This window comes from Mustela nivalis, assembly GCF_964662115.1.
Source record: "Mustela nivalis genome assembly, chromosome: 5".
Taxonomy (NCBI): Eukaryota; Metazoa; Chordata; class Mammalia; order Carnivora; family Mustelidae; genus Mustela; species Mustela nivalis.
Genome location: NC_139024.1, coordinates 128,457,543 through 128,470,885, shown reverse-complemented (window position 1 = coordinate 128,470,885; position 13,343 = coordinate 128,457,543).

The following is a 13,343-nucleotide window of genomic DNA, read 5'->3' as shown; positions in this document are numbered from 1 at the left end:
TACATATGTTTTGGGGGTCAGAAATTAGGGCAGGATCTCATGGGGCAATTTTTATGCTTAATATGGCATTAACTGAGGTCAGTGGGTGGTGGCCTTCAGCAGGCGGCTGCTTGGTCTAGAGGATTCAGGATGACTTTATGCACATGCCTGTCACTTTGATGGGTACAGTTGGGAGATGAGGCTCAGATGGCCCTCCACTTCCGTGCAGTCTTTGTAACAAGGTTGTTGGACTTATTTCCTGTCCACTCAGAGCTCCAATAGCAAATGTTCCAAGAGAGGGGTTCCTTTTGGACTTGGGCCTGAAACTGACACGTTTATTTCACTGTTTAACACAGTCACATAGCCCATGTGAATCAAAGGGAATGGGGAGTCATAGGATTTGTGATCATTTTTTAACGTGCTACATATGTTCATTATGTGCATTTTTTCCCATTTCTCTGACCTGTGGGAAAATGGAAGTTATTGATCAAAGAGTCACAGGTTATCAAGCTGTATGAGAGACTTCAGACTTAATCCAACCTCCATATTTTATAGATTAAAGAATATATATGTAGGTGCACATGTACATCTCCATATCAGTTATTATATACACACTTGTATATCACTAAAAATGGTATCTGTGGATTAGCCAATTCTTCTATCTTCATAGGAATGAAAAGGACTCGTCATTCCCCGGCAAATCCAAAGAAAGAAGCCAGAGCAAGAGTAAGGGAGAAAGAGAGTGAGAGGAGCATCTGATGGGATAGGATTTCTTACAAAAGGACTCCTGAAGTGACCAGAGAAAACAGACCAACAGAAAAGGGCAGACTTTGACCAAGCGGTGCTCAACGACGTGAATATCCACATGGAACAGAAGAGGTTTTAACGCTATTCCCTACTGATGTAGCCTACATACTAAAGAGGACATCAGAAGTTTTCTGGAAGATACGATAGAAAACCATTTTGAGGACCTGGGGGCGGTGGCAGAGATGAGTGGAACAGAACACCAAAAACAGGAAGCCCAAGAAAGCTTGGGTGCCGCTTCCAGATGGCGATGAGAGAAGAATTAGGCACGAACCAGTCAGCTGGAAAAGACTGGGAGCAGGGGACAACAGTCAAAAAGGACGGCTGCCAAGAGCAACTGGACAGTCTCACTTTTATTGGATAGAAAACAATAGCCAATAGAAGGATTGAGGAAGGTCAAATGTTAATCCCATCTTGCTGACAAGCAAGAAGGAGGATAAAGTTTATAGTTAAACAAGCACATTGAAAGAACTCTTCTAACTAACAACAGGCACTTCTGGGAAGAGAAAGGCTCTATGGCAGATAAGGGAGGCAGGCGGTTTTCATTCCACCCTGAGCTAACCTGTCGTTCCCGGGTGCTCTGCTTTCCTGAAGCAGGCGGCATTCCGCCCTGGGCCGGCTGGGCTTCCAGCCAGCGCAGCTTCTGTGAGGGGGCTGCATTCCGCCATGAGCAGGCGAGGTATCCCCCGCTGCCCAGCTTCTGTGAAGGGGCGGTGTTCCGCCCTGAGCAAGCTGGGCATCCCCAACTATAAGTGCTACCATTTTACTTAAAACTGTGAAATTTGGTCAGATTTAAATTTCAATTTATGTTAAAACATTCTGTAAACTGTGTTAAACTTTGACATTTGTTCCCTCTGTTCAATGAATAACACTATATCATATTCTGAAAAATACGCTAATTTTCATTTTGAAAAATATCCCTTTTTCCTCTTATGGTAATTATTAATATGAATTAATAGTAGAATTTGATATGGTTCCATATGCCCATAAATACTTTATTGTATATTATCAAATTTAATAATGAATATAATGTACTTCTTTGGACAATTTTTAAAGACCAGTCTACTCTTAAAACAAAAAAATGGAGACGCACTTCTTTAGTTCACACAAATTTCATTTTATTATATATAACCACAGATAAATTTCAACAAATCATAATTTATTAAAATTATGTCTACTTAAAAATCTCATAGAAGAGTAAAACCATCAAAAATAATAATAAACACAACACACACACATCACCCATGTATTGGCAAATTACAGTTGCTGTAACAATACATTAGGCATTCCACTGTTGAGGGCTATCAAAATTTCCATCAGTGACAAGAAGATTTGTATCCAAATGGACTGATTTTCCAGAATCCAAGAAAAAGTCTCCTAGGGTTTATTTAAAGATAAATATTTGAACAAATACTTCTTAAATTTAGGAAATTCAGAACATATGATTAAAGAATATTTGCAGTGCAGACTATATTCAATCCTTCCTTCAAAATGTGCCTTTGAGTACATAATTCTGTTTTCTCTATCTTAATTGAGCTGTCCTCCAAGGAAGTTTTCTAAAATGTGTGTCTCTCAGGGCGCCTGGGTGGCTCAGTGGTTAAGCCACTGCCTTCGGCTCAGGTCATGATCTCAGGGTCCTGGGATGGAGTCCTGCATCGGGCTCTCTGCTTAGCAGGGAGCCTGCTTCTGTCTCTCTCTCTCTGCCTGTCTCTCTGTCTACTGTGATCTCTCTCTGTCAAATAAATAAATAAAATCTTTAAAAATAAATGTGTGTCTCTGTGTGGTAAATGTTCTAAGACCTAACATGCTTCATTGTATTTTTACTGTGCTCTCAAATTTAATCAATAATTTGGCTTGATGTATAATATCTAGTTTCAAATATCTTTTCCATCTATACAAACACCCAGCTGTCTCCTTTATATGCTATTACTATTGAGAATTCTGCTGTCAGTATTATTCTTGTACATTTTAGGTGATCTGTTCTTCTCTTGGGCATCATTTATGCTCTTCTCTGTTTTTGATATTCTTAAAACTCACCATAATGTATATGAGTGGTTTTGTGTGTGTGTGTGTGGTTTTTGTTTTGTTTTGTTTCTGATTTCTCATGTTTGGCATCATTTTAAGTCTGGTATCTTTTATCTTTCTTTAATTCTCCAAAATTTATCTCAGTACTTATTTAAATATTTTCTTTATTTTTTTTTCTCTTCTGCTGCATTTGGGCAGAAGTCATTAATTTGTTTGTTTGTTTGTTTTTCCCAACTCATTTATTCATTTTAAAGCTATATTCATCTTAGTCTCCATTTATTGTATTCTTTATTTCAATAATTTTCACTTAATTTATATTCACGGTATAGTATCTTTTCTTTGTATATCATTATTTTATCATATACTTTTAAGCTATTTTTAAAAATATTTTACTTATTTATTTGACAGTGAGAGATCACAAGTAGGCAGAGAGGCCAGCAGAGAGAGAGGAAGGGAAGCAGGCTACCTGCTGAGCAGAAAGCCCGATGTGGGGCTTGATCCCAGGACCCTGAGATCATGACCTGAACCGAAGGCAGCGGCTTAACCCACTGAGCCACCCAGGTGCCCCTTTTAAGCTATTTTTTAAATGTACAGTCATTCCTTTTTTTTTTAAAGATTTTCTTTCTTTATTTATTTGACAGAGAGAGATCACAAGTAGATGGAGGGCAGGCAGAGAGAGAGAGAGAGAGAGGTAAGCTGACTCCCTGCTGAGCAGAGAGCCTGATGCAGGACTTGATCCCAGGACCCTGAGATCATGACCTGAGCTGAAGGCAGTGGCTTAATCCACTGTGCCACCTAGGCGCCCCTAAGCTATTTTTTAAATTCCTGTTCTAATAACACTTGGATTGCCATATAAAGTTAACCGCATCATCTTTTTTAGGTAAGTAATTCTACTTTTTATATGCATAGTTATTTTGGTCCATGAGTTCAGCTCCTCTTCGGATCATCAAATCTCTGTAAAGTCTGGGTATTCTAGGATTTTCTAAGCAACAATAAAATACATTGAAACCTGGTAGCTTAATTATAATAATGTTTTCTTTCTCAATCATTCACAATAGTATTACATTCTGAGTAGCTTCCTTCTATTTTGCAGCTATAGTGTTTGGAAAAACTTGAATTGTGATATCACTGTGATAATGTGAATTAGTCAGGGTTTTTCAGAGAATCAGGAAGAGAAAAAAGGGAAGATATTCTCCAGGGCCAACTCTAGAAGTGACTATTAAAACATCTGTCCAAATTCAATTGAACAAAACTCAGAAATGCCATCTCCAGTGAAATACAAAGAAGATTATATATAGTTCTGGGCACACACATCTCATTTGACCCAATTATGTACATCAATGAAAGACTGAAGGCCAATCACCACTCCATGGGAGAATTTAAAAATAAATTTACTAATGAGGCCAAGAATTCAGAATCACAAATACTTCAGAACTAATAATAACTGCCTTCACTTGATGTTATTCTATAAGATAAATCCTATGATCAAGTTTCAATTTTAAATTCTTACAATTTTAAATTCTTAAATCCTTATGAAGAAGCATCATTTGGAGGGAGCAGTTTTCATAATTTATCATCCGTCAGCCTTTTTTTAAAAGATTTTATTTATTTATTGGACACAGAGAGAGAGAGAGAGAGAGAGAGAGAGATCACAAGTAAGCAGAGAGGCAGGCAAGCAGGGAGGGAATCAGGCTTCCTTTTGAGCAGAGTCTGATGTGGGGCTGGATCCCAGGACCCAGAGACCATGACTTGAGATGAAGGCAGAGGCTTAACCCACCACCCACGTGATGAGAGAGCCACTCAGGTGCCCCTCATCCATCAGTCTTAATTGTTTGGAGGAAAATGTGTGCAGGAATAATGCCTTAGGGAGCTAATCTCTCTAAAGAATTTTCAAGTCTTTACCCCTTCAAGGTTTTGTACAGTTCTGATAGCCTCTAAACATCCAGCTGATTTCTACAGTGACAGGCCTGTTAAAACCTGTCTTCAAACCAGGAATAGAGCTTGAAACATACCAGTCAAGAGCAACTTTGAGTCTTTTAAGGAATTTATCATCATTTCTTTGTTTTTGGTTAATATCTGAAATAGTTCCATATTACACTTGCATAATTTCTCCAGAGCTGACTTTGAAGGAGGCATTCAGTTCCAGCTAGTTCCATATTTTGGCAAGAACTATAATTCTATATATAAAAAAAAAAAAAACATATTTTAGGGCGCCTGGGTGGCTCAGTGGGTTAAAATCTCTGCCTTCGGCTCAGGTCATGATTCCAGGTTCCTGAGATTGAGTCCCACAGTGGGCTCTCTTCTCAGCAGGGAGCCTGCTTCCATTCCTCTCTCTCTGGCTGCCTCTCTGCCTTCCTGTGATCTCTGTCAAGTAAATAAATAAAATTTTTAAAAAAACATATTTTATACCAGTTATTCATGTTTATTAACTAAGATATCACAATACAAATAATACAAACAGTTGCTCTTTATTAATACCTTCAACCAAGATCAAAAAATATGTCATATTTTCTCCAAAAATTTTATATCATCTGATAGGTCAGATATATATAAAATTACATTTAAAGTTTTAAAAATATTATCAAATATTTTCATTTAAATGCAAATTTGAAAAAAAATCTACTTTTCCAAACACGACTTTTTATCCTATTTTTTTGAATTTTGTCGACAACTGATAAAATGTTTAGTGAGACTATAAATGTTAGATCGAAAAAAATGATTAATACATGTAGGTTCAAATTATTATGTTCCATTAAAAATGATTTAGTCTTTAATGAACATCTGTTTGGTAATATGTTGTAGCCAGATATAGTAAATTAATGATATATATAAAATTATAGGGAAATGACACCTTCCGTTCCATTATGAGTAGAGCTTTTAAAATGCTATTTGTCACAACCTGTCATCTTGTCATTATGTAGCATTATGTAGCATTTAAAAAATGTATACTCTTCACTTCAAAGTCTTTTAGAAATCTAAAATATGACTTTCTATGGTTTGTGTTTCCATATTCCTTTATTGCCAGTTTGAAGAAATCCACATGCTTGGATTCAAAAGTAATAAATTTTTCTTATTTGGAAAAATGATGTTTATTTTTGTTCTCTTACCCTTCGCAGGTGGTTTCATTTTAGCACACTTCAGAGTTATATTTTCATGCTTATTAAAAACATTTATTATGATCTACATAGATGAATGAAACTTTTATTTTATTAAATTATTTGACAAAAAATCTGTTATTTTTAAAAATGTATTTCCTTTGAATGGTTAATTTAGAGTTCAGAGAGGATCTAGGAGTGTGGAATTATGCAATTTTTAAGCAGGTATGAAATGGTTATTTATATGATTGTTTCTTTAAGGCTTATGTATATTGGCCATTATATGCTATAAAATATTTTGAAAGTAAATTTAAAGTATGTTTTACATAGTTTATTTTTTGGAAAAAATATTGAAATGACTTATGAAATTCAGTATACTCTCAACATTAATTTATTTTGAAATTTACCAGTTGTCTACTGAACCTATTATATGGCAGATATTACTTCAGACTACACTGGTAAATGAAATACTTGGCTTTGTAGAACTTTTATTTTCATGGGTGAGACAATTAAAAGCTATAAACCTTAATAAAAATTGCATAGTGCATTCAAAAATGATGAGTACAATGGGGAAAAAGAAAAATTCGATCAGGGTGAGAAAAATCAAGGTTGCTAGGCAGGGGATGGGGAGCTAAAATTTTTAATAGGAAGATCAGGGTAGTTACAATGAAGCTGACAACTGAACAAAGGTATGGAAACGTGATGAATTTGCCCAGAACTATCAGCAATAAGGTCACTCCAGACAAAGGAATTGGCTATCTTGAAGGCCATAAGGTTGGATTATGCCTGGCATATCTGAGGAATAGCAAGGAGGCCACTGTGAGTGACTGAAGAGTAGCAGGGAAAGAGGTCACAGAGGTTAAATGAGTCGCTAGATCATGTAAAAACTTAGAAGTCATTGTAAAACTCTGGCTTTTATATTTGGAAACTTACTGTGTGATAGAATTTCTGCTAATAGCTGAGAGTTCAAATGTCCATAAAATTTCAAGGATTCTTATTCTAGTAAGACAGAATAAAGAAAAAGAGTTCATATTTTCACATGGTGTAACAAATGCTCGGAGATCCAAGTGTAGGAAGCTATGGGAGCACAGAAGAAGGCACTAAAATCACACCAATATATTTGATGACTGTGACTATATATAAATTTGTATTTTCTATATTTTTTATAGTCATGGTATCACACAGTATATACTATTCATTGCCTGGTTTTTCTTTTCTCAGCATCATTATTTTGAGAATCTCCAACTGTAAATAGTTCATTTTGATGTTGAATAGTAATCTCTTTAATGAATAGATCATAATTTGTCTTGGCTCTATTGATGGACATTGATGAACATTTCCATTGTTTTCAATTCTTAAAAATAAAGCTGCTATGAAATTCATATACAAGTCCTTGTATGAACATAGGGTTTGTTTCTCTTGGTTAAATGCCTAGAAGTAAAATGGCTATTTGTGTAACTGCAACATATTTTGCATTTAAAAAAAATTTCAGACTATTTTCCAAAGTGGTTGTATCATGATATATGCCAACAACAGTTTTGATTTTTTGTTGCTTCTCAATCTAGCTCAGACGAAGTACAATTAGCCTTTATAATTTTAGCCATTCTAATAGATATGTAAGCATGTCTCATTATGATTTTAGTTTGTATTTCTTTAATGTCTAAATGTTGAGAAATTTGTCATGTGCTTATAAGCCATCCATATCCTTTTGGTGACATGTCTCTTCCATTATTTCCTTCACATGTAAAATTGGATACTCTGTTTGGTTATTAGTAAGGTTTTTTATTTTTATTCATTTTTTAATAATCAGAGTAGATGTCCATTATCAGATATATAATTAGCAAATCCCTTCTCCATCTTTACGGTTTCTCAATGGAGCTTTGATAGCTGTGTCTTTCAAGAAATATGCTACTTCTTTCCTGGTACACGGAGGTATGACTAGAACATTATCAATGTTGACCTTTGCAAAGAAAATCATGGCTTAAGATATATGTAGTCTGCAGTTGTTGGGAGTGTTCACCATCCTTGCCTCTAACTCATCTCTCACTGTCCACACATTCAGATATAGTGGAATATTGATTGACAAAATATTAATTGCCAAATAACACTAGTTGGAGAATAAGAAAAATGCAGGCACCTGATTATATAATATTACTTAAATAAAATATGTTTTTATAAGTGCTATTGGAAGTAAATTCCTCAATACTTTAATCACACAGAATGATGGAATCCTAGATTTTTTTTCTTGTATTTACTAAGAAAATGATCATGCCTCAAGTATATTAAAATGGAATAGGGAAAATTAAAAGTTGTTTTAAGTTGATTTGCGTGTGTTGTACGTATGTGAGAGAGAAAGTGAGAGAGAAATAGAAAGAGAGAAAAAGAGAAAGGGAAAGACAGAGAGGTGGCTGCAGTGAATTATGAGTTGCAGGATAGATTTCAAAGTTTTGTCTTTTGCTTTCTACATTTCCTTTTCCTTAGGTTCAAGAGAACAATCAGTAATATCTCAGATGCCTTCTGGTAAGATCAGCAGAAAGAGTTAGAGGTTCCCAGAAAATTAAAGATGAGATATAGTTTTCCTGACATAAGAAAAGTCATTTTTTGTCCCCAGCTATTTTCAATGATCTATACCCCACCTGTGTACTTGCCCAAGCACACTTCTTCCAAAATTTCCTGGGAGGCTCTTACAAAGAAATGCAAAAACCTCACTAGTTAAGGATTTTGAGGGAACAAGGCAATGGGAAAACTAACAGTCACCACCAGATCAGGAAATAGCCTAAGCTATTGAGATAATAAATCAGTGGTAAAACTTCTAGTGCTATTTCAAAAGTAATCAAGTCCTTGCATTCCTTGTCCCAGAAAATGAGCCCAAGACCCCATCTAGTTTATATCTGCTCTTGAAGCCTGCAGAGTCCCTTTCCCTGGTCCAACAGTTACCTCTGCTTTATTCTAACGTTGAAGTTTCTGCCCTCGGTGGAATACAAGCTTCATTCAGGTGAACATGCAATACATATTGCACAAATACATATGTGGATGTGCATGCATCCACAACCTTATGACCAACCATACACGGGATAATAAAACTCTCCCTTCTGAGTATTCATCTTAAATACTAAATAAAAATCTCTCTCCTGTTCAAACAGTCAAGGCTTTGGAACTTATTCCCTGTGATCTCCTTGTATGTTGTAAACAAAGATTCCTTTGTTTGACAACTCCACCTGTTTCTGTGATTCACCAAAGACTGACCTCAGTTAGTTCCGTTACTGTAATGGCTTTCACTACTTTGATTCTACCTCTGCAAGTCTCCAAATTTAACTATTTTTTTCTCCCAATTCCGCATGTTCTTGGCTTTAAACTGCAACTCTGAAGAGATTATTTGCTTGTTTAAAAAAAAATCAAGCAAAGAGAGTAGTAGTCAACATTGTTACTTTGAACTTCCTGCCCTAAGGGGCTCTCCTGTTGTTTCTCTTTGACTTCCTGGACTGAAACGACAGAAATTTGGCAATACATCACTTCCCAATCCAGATTACTGACAGAACAGTTTAGACTCTTAGAAAAATATCAGTTTAAAAGATCACATAATTAAATACTTAAGCATGTAGTGTAAAATAGTGGTTTACAAGAAATATATTTTGGTCATCTGAATATTTGGTTTTCAATCATGGCTACTGACTCACAGCTCCTAAAACTCTTGGAATTTCCTGTGATAAGGGTGAGAGATGTGTTTTGTTATGTTAATGAAGTGACCTTCAGACCTCACTCAAGGCAAGGGCTCTTTGCCTGAAGGACCAACCACTTGGTGAAAGCCTTCATAACTTTTTGCCCAACATGCCTCCCCTTCCTCCCAATTCAGGATTATCTGGGGAGGGAAGAGGAGCTGGAGATTAGATCAGCAAATGACAATGATTTAGTCAGTCATGACTATGTCATGAAGCCTCCACAGAAAACCTGAAAGGACTGGGTTCAGAAAGCTTTTAGTTTGTTAAATGTATGAAAAGGCAGGAAGAGTGGCAGTCTTACAGAAGGTAATAGAAGCTCTGTGCCCATTCTCCATACCTTGCCCTGTGCACTTCTTTATCTATCTATTGATTTAAATCTTCTATTATATCTTTTAATAAGCTGGCAAACACAAAGTAAGTATTTTTCTGAGTTTTGTGAGTCCCTGTAGCAAATTAAAAGAACGTAAGAAGTAGGCCACTGGGACCACCAACCTGTAGTTGCTCAGTCACAAGCACAGGTAATAACCTGGGGCCTACAGTGAGACTGGCATCTGAGATGGGGTTGGAGATAGTCTTGGAGGACTGATCCCTTAACTGATGAAATCTTACGCTATGTTCAGGTAGATAGTGTCAGAATTTAGTTGAATTCTTGGAGATCCTGCTGTTGTCTGAAAATTATTTGGCATTGTTGGTATGATGTCCTAAAACCCAAAAAGATATAGATAGCTACCTCAAAATAAGAATAAGGTTGACAGCTTATATATAATAAGTGAGTATATCAGGGATTTAAAATATACCCAATAAATAATGTAAGGAAATAAGGAAAGATTTTGAAATGAAAACAAGAATAAGAACCTAGTGGTACTAATAGTTTAAATATATGTAATCTAGTTGAATTAAGAATACAATGGATAGAATACATAATGGATTCAATAGAGATAAGAAGTCACTTAAGGATATAGTCATCTGGATACCAGCAAAGCATTAAAATTATCAATATAAAAGAGGTGTAAGATGTAGGTGATGTGTGTGGAACAAAAGCTAGAGAAAAAATTAGATTTCCTTACTACTCATAGCCTGTTGACAAGTCCTTGAAGTTCCTCTGGGGACTCAGCTGCTTCCATGTGGACACATCCACTCAGGGCAAAAAGCATTCTTAGTCCACCCCCCCCCCAGGATACTGAAAATCTACTTTCACATGTAAAAATTATTTTGGAAACTTCTTTATCTCTACTCCCCACCCCTACCCTCAAGATATACATTGGCAATCATCTCCCAAGCATATACCCACTGATACACATCAGAAGAGTCTCTTCCCTGAGTTTTTACTAAATAGTAATAAATGACCATTCCCTAACAATAGCTAGCCCCCTCAAGGTCCTGGAAACCTTGTTTATAAAATACCTTGGAGGCTTGTGCTATCCCTAACCTCCTCCCAAATTGAAAGTATATAATCAGCCACTCTTCATGACCCTCTCTCTCTACTCCAAATAAATGAATAAATATTTTTAAATAAAATAAAATAAATGACTTTTTTTTAAATGAAAGAAGAAAAAGGAAAGAAATATTTGAATATTAATGTACATCTATTTCTCAAGCATAAAATAGTCAAGACACTGGATTAAAACTTACATACAAAAAAAGAAAGAAAATATTCATAACTATAGTTGACTCTATGAATCCCAAACTAGGGCATACATACCAAAGACAAAAAAAAAAATCATAAGTGTTAGAGAGAAAAAAAATAATTCATTAATAAAGAAACAAGAATCCGACTGACAGAAATTTTTTAAATAGCATCAGATATAAAAAAGAATGAAGTAATAGCTTTATTATTTTGAAAAAAATAATCACAAATGTAAACATTTAGATCCTTATAAAATGTCATTGGAATAGGAAGGCATAATAAAAAAAAATATTTTCAGGAATACAGACCACAGATAATTTGCCTTAATTTGTGTAGGCAGCACTTAAATACTAATATTATTTTAACAGTTAAAATGTACTCTATGACCTATGGGGTGGGGTAAAAGAGGATGACCAAGTCATCTTGAAATAATTCAGTTTTATGAAAAAAGTAAAAAGATCGAAAAAAAGACTTGAAGAAAAGAGAGATAAAACATATGCATAATAAAAATAAATAAATAAATAAATAAACAACGGGAGTTCCTGGGTGACTTAGTTGGTTCAAGTTGTCTTCCTTCAGCTCAGGTGATGATCCCTGGGTCCTGGTATTGAGCCCTGCATCAGGCTCCCTGCTTAGTGGAGAGTCTGCTTCTCCCTCCCATTGAGAAAAATAATTTGACTTATTTATTTGAGAGAGATAATCTTTAAATTTTACTTATTTATTTGAGAGAGAGTGAGAAAAGAAAAACATGCACACAGGAGGGGGAATAACAGAGGGAGAGGTAGAAGCACCCCACTGAGCAGGGAACCCCCTGCGGGGCTCTATCCCAGGACCCAGGTATTATGACCTGAGCTATAGGTAGACACTTAACTGACTGAGCCACTCAGGTACCCCAATGAATACAATCTTTAAAAAAAAAAAAAAATAATAATAATAATAATAAGTAATATTTCATATAGTATGATTTTTTTAAATGTAAGACTTGGTATAAAAACAGGATGACATACTTGTCTAATAATAGCAAAAGACTTTGATAAGTGTAGATGCAGTAGTACATAAAAAATTTAACTTCTTTCATTAACTGATAATTTAATTAGATTAAATGAAGAGACATCAAAATTTAGAGAATCTAATAGTCCTGATCTATTAATAAATGTAGCCATCCTGACCCCAAAACAATAGTCTTCAGTAAGTATATAAGCATAAGTTGAACATTTACACAAACAGGCCATTATTTAGGCCAGAAGTATATGCCAATAAATTCCTAGAGTTAAATATCAGGCTATATTTTCCAAGAATAAGGCAATAAAATTAGAAAACAATGACCAAAATATTAAATTCATATAATTGGAAGTTAACTTCATACCTAAAAAGAAATAATACAGATAATTCAGAAATTTTTAGAATTACAGTACTTTGGTAATATCAACTCTCAAAATGAGTAACAGACAGGTGGGGCTAGGGAGGAAGAGATCCATAGGGAACTTTGTGAAAAGGCTCTCAGAAATCCCCAAAATGCGGTGTGGGAAAACCAGAGTAAAGAGATAAATTGGACCACCCTACCCCAGGGAAGAGCACCCTGATCTAGGCATGTGGGATGAAGGACCACCCTGCCCTAGGTGTATGGAGTGGGTCATGTGGGGTGGGTGTCTCTATGATAAACACCTGTAACCAAAAAAGAATAATCAGACCCTCAAAAGGAGGTAAGCCATTGCAGCAGTTATTGATAGAGATGTTAAAAGGATTAAAGTTGCCTGGTTACCTTTTTATAAAAAATAAACCCTGAAGGCACACATTGTTAACTGTGTGGGGACCCCTCTTAGTTGTGAGAGCTTTTTCTATATATTCACTTTATAAACTTCTGTCACTTCCTCACTCTCCATTGCCCACGAGATTCCTTCTTTGACTCCAAGAGACAAGAACCTAGCTCTCCCACATCATTCCCTAGAGTTAAGTATCAGGCTATATTTTCCAATGATAAGGCAATAAAACTAGAATAGAATGACCAAAATATTAAGTCCATGTAACTGGAAGTTAACTTTATACCTAAAAAGAAATAATACAGCTAATTCAGAAATATTTAGAATTACTGTA